The sequence below is a fragment of the Schistocerca piceifrons genome, chromosome 1 (genome assembly GCF_021461385.2).
Source record: "Schistocerca piceifrons isolate TAMUIC-IGC-003096 chromosome 1, iqSchPice1.1, whole genome shotgun sequence".
In the NCBI taxonomy this organism is placed as follows: Eukaryota; Metazoa; Arthropoda; class Insecta; order Orthoptera; family Acrididae; genus Schistocerca; species Schistocerca piceifrons.
In genome coordinates, this window is record NC_060138.1 from 105505697 (window position 1) to 105510083 (window position 4387).

At 43.8% G+C, this 4387-nt stretch overlaps 1 pseudogene; it reads left to right on the plus strand.

Annotated features, from left to right (window-relative positions):
* Positions 1 to 2701: 2701 nt before the first annotated feature.
* Positions 2702 to 2819, plus strand: LOC124717255 (annotated as a pseudogene).
* Positions 2820 to 4387: the final 1568 nt, after the last annotated feature.

Sequence of the window (4387 nt, forward strand, 5' to 3'; positions counted from 1 at the left end):
TACTAAAGCTATGATCCGTTGACGGTGTAAAATATTTGTTGTGGACTGGCAAGACAGCCAATCCACAATGACGGGTAGCCGAAAGGCACGCTTTTAAGCTCACGCGGGATGGCGTGAGGTCTGGAACAGGTCAGGGATATGAGACTAGCAAAAATAGTACGTATCTGTTGGAATACTTAACTTTAATCCATAATTGGTGAACATCGGTCTGACGGTACGTGTATCACAAGATTAATAGCAAATGATAAAGGCGCCTTGCTAGGTCGTAGCAAATGACGTAGCTGAAGGCTATGCTAACTATCGTCTCGGCAAATGAGAGCGTAATTTGTCAGTGAACCATCTCTAACAAAGTCGGCTGTACAACTGGGGCGAGTGCTAGGAAGTCTGTCTAGACCTGCCGTGTGGCGGCGCTCGGTCTGCAATCACTGACAGTGGCGACACGCGGGTCCGACGTATACTAACGGACCGCGGCCGATTTAAAGGCTACCACCTAGCAAGTGTGGTGTCTGGCGGTGACACCACAATATTTAAGTTTTTAAGTCAAAGCAAATGAAGCCATGGCCATTTTTGATACTCGTAAACTCACTCATTAAAACCTTTTGGACTTCCTGTTGACCTACAATCATTAAATTTGGGAAGAAGCAAGCCTTCACGCTGAAAGTAAAAAAAAAAATCCGAAAATTGTTCGTCTGTAATTATATCATATAAACAATATTTATGCCACTAGAAACTTACATTGCATTCGTTATCCGTCAAAAATCTGAAGAAACACTGTAGGGATTTTGATCTGCTTATCAGTAAGAGACAGAGTGATTCAGAAGGAAGATTTTTGTATACAGTTTACAAATATTTCGTGGTAACAGACTGATCTACGATGAAATGAAGTACCTTGCTGCTGTGAAAACGGCGCCTTTGGCATCTAGCAGTGACAGGCGTAAGGTCGTCCCACTACGAGACACGCCGGTCCTTCGCGAACTGTTCATTCTACATACAAACGTTCCCTAACAGTCGCCGGCCGAAGTGGCCGTGCGGTTAAAGGCGCTGCAGTCTGGAACCGCAAGACCGCTACGGTCGCAGGTTCGAATCCTGCCTCGGGCATGGATGTTTGTAATGTCCTTAGGTTAGTTAGGTTTAACTAGTTCTAAGTTCTAGCGGACTAATGACCTCAGCAGTTGAGTCCCATAGTGCTCAGAGCCATTTGAACCATTTGAACCCTAACAGTCTATGCATACCACAATTATAGCACCTGTAATGTTTTAAAGTAATACTGCTAATTGATGATTGCACTTCCATTGTTTGCGATGAGGTTTAGATATCCCAAAAAATATCGTTGAAGCATTCCACAGAAGGAGTCAGCATTTGCGTAACAACAGTAGTCCTATGGCCGGCTGTAGCTTTTTCCTAGCTAGAGATTTCTGCCAAAACGTCTCATTGATCTCAAAAACGACGGTAGCTCACGAAGTCAATGCATCTGCAATTTTCAGTTAGCATAGGATGTTAATATAAATGCAAAATGAAAAAAAATAAAGGAAGAATTTCAGTAGCGAATACAGAAGTACACGTACTTAAAATTAAAACATTCTCGAACGTCTTGGAATTCCTGAGGCCGGCATCTTGAAAGGGAATCCATTGAGAATCACTCTCCAGACTAAATCGGAACTCAGGATTACGGCTCACAGGACCTTGCAACAACGGCAAATGAGGTCCCACGATCTCGTCACGATACCTGACAGCAGTTAAACCTTGCCGATTCACCCATACAGTTCCATGACGAGTGGTTCGAGTGGTAAATGTAATCACTGCCCATCCCATTAGGGATCCTCCTCGACATCAGTCTCTTTCCACAATGTTTTGGCGCCGAAATCGTGTTCCACTTTCCCTCCAGATGCGAGTACATTGAGAATCGCTCTCCAGATTAAATTGGGAGTCATATGTGAAAACAACTTTGTTCCACTGTTCGACCGTCCAGACGGCATGTTGATGATTCCAATGTAGAAGTTCCCTTCTGTGAAGACGCATGTCTCCGACAGTGAATGCCACTCTGCCGATGCCTTCTGCAGACACTTCTCCTCGATACAACACGTCCAGTGGCTGCTGCGAGCTCTCATGCCAGTTGCTGTGCAGTACTAAGGCGGTACTGTCGTGCCCTTACGCCAAAGAACGGTCCTCTTTCCTGAAGTCACACGTGGTCGGGCCTTTCTTGGTCTTCGGCATACAGTTTCTGTCTCTATAAACTGTTTCCACATCCGACGAACAACAGAACGATTCAACAACAGAACGATTCACATTAAGCCATCGAGACAAATCAATTTTGCAACTGTCCTGCTTCCTTACTTTCTGTGGATTTTCACTACAGAGAGTCTGGTAGGCATCTTCTGTTTGGCTATACAGCACAGCGAGTGTGGATGTAGGACTACCCGGTAAACACTACCTCCTCTCAGAGGTGGTCCGGCGTCATAGTTGTAATGGTTGTCCATTGACCGAAATGCCATCTTCCGTGCAGAACACAATCGTACGGACATATGATACACAGTTTGTATGATTATATCGTAAATTAGACAGAGGATGCAGAAATATTGGTTTGTTGCTTTAATTTTGGAAACCAGTGTTTCGTAATTAAGTTTCTACGGAGCTCTCGAAGCACGAATCCTACTCGCATCTGTCCTTTATTAATTTTTTTCTAAATTTTCGTAATAGCATAGGCAACGGCCTTGCCGCAGTGGATACACCGGTTCCCGTGCGATCACCGAAGTTAAGCACTGTCGGGCGTGCTCGGCACTTGGATGGGTGACCATCCAGGCCGCCATGCACTGTTGCCATTTTTCGGGGTGCACTCAGCCTCGTGATGCCAACTGAGGAGCTACTCGACCGAACAGTAGCGGCTTCGGTCAAGAATACCATCATAACGGCCGGGAGAGCGGTGTGCTGACCCCACGTCCCTGCTATCCGCATCCTCCACTGAGGATGACACAGCGGTCGGATGGTCCCGGTAGGCCCCTCGTAGCCTGACGACTGAGTGCATAATAGCAGAAATGGATAATTTCCACTATCTTGGATTTTGATTGGTTGTTTCATTTTATTTGCTAAACTGTAATCGGGAGAGGCGGGGTAGGGGGTGGGTGTGGGGTGGGGGGGGGGGTGGAGGGAAGGTAAGGTTAGGGAAAGGGGAAAGTTGGGCTTGACGTCATCATAGACAAGGGGGCGTGGCTCGTTGTGAAATAATGGATAGATCAGTGAGATGAGTCACGTGATGGAAGCAAAACGTGTCAGAATTAGACACAGGATGCAAAGGAGTCAATGTTATTGACCTAGGTCACAAATAGGTAGGTGACATGGAAAGACGAACATGTCCAGCAAAAGTAGTTTTTCGCAAGAAACGTAAAACTTATTTCAGCCATAAATATGAATGAAAGCAACGTATTTAAATGGAAACATCTTTACTTTTGTGCCAAAAGGCAGTTCATATCTGTAAATCAAAGCTACAACGAAAACATTTCTTTAAAACGTACATTTAAATATGGATACGTCCTCATTTGCATGAGTCATTTGGACTTGTTCGGCTTCGAATGATTTTCAAAAATGAGTGACCGTTTCGCCAAGTACCTTACATCTTATTGTCAATGCTTGCTAACATGTTTGTTACAAAAAATGTTCAAATGTGTGTGAAATCTAATGGGACTTAACTGCTAAGGTCATCAGTCCCTAAGCTTACACACTACTTAACCTAAATTATCCTAAGGACAAACACACACACCCATGCCCGAGGAAGGACTCGAACCTCCCCCGGGACCGGCTCCACAGTCCATGACTGCAGCGCCTAAGACCGCTCGGCTAATCACGCGCGGCCCATGTTTGTAACACTTTAGTGTATGATATCATGGAAAAAAATTATAAAGTGTCAACTGCAATATTGATATTCCTTTTCAGTGTTTTACTAAAACTTCTGATTTTATTGTTGCTTCAAAATTATTTATAATATTTTAAAAACCTGCGAAACCGTTACGCTTCATCCGTTTTACTTCCTCGTTACCACACTGACGTAATAATAATTACCTATGTGATTGTTTTCTATGTATTGTTCCTGATCAGATGTAAGAGAGCGCCTTGAGATCCTAAAATCGTCAAGTTTATAAGCAATAAATAAATAAATAAATAATGTTAGTACTATGCAATATCATTACGAGGGAACGCAGAAGTACAAACCGATGCTAATAGCTACTCTGCGAGGGAACATCTGGCCGTGACTTGAATCAGCGACTTATATTGGCCGTAATGGACTAATTCTTCTTTACACGAAATCTATATAATGAAACGTTCGTGTTTGCTCTGAATCAGACATTTTCACAGGTTTCTGTCTTGGAACATGTCCGAATTTATTAATTGCATG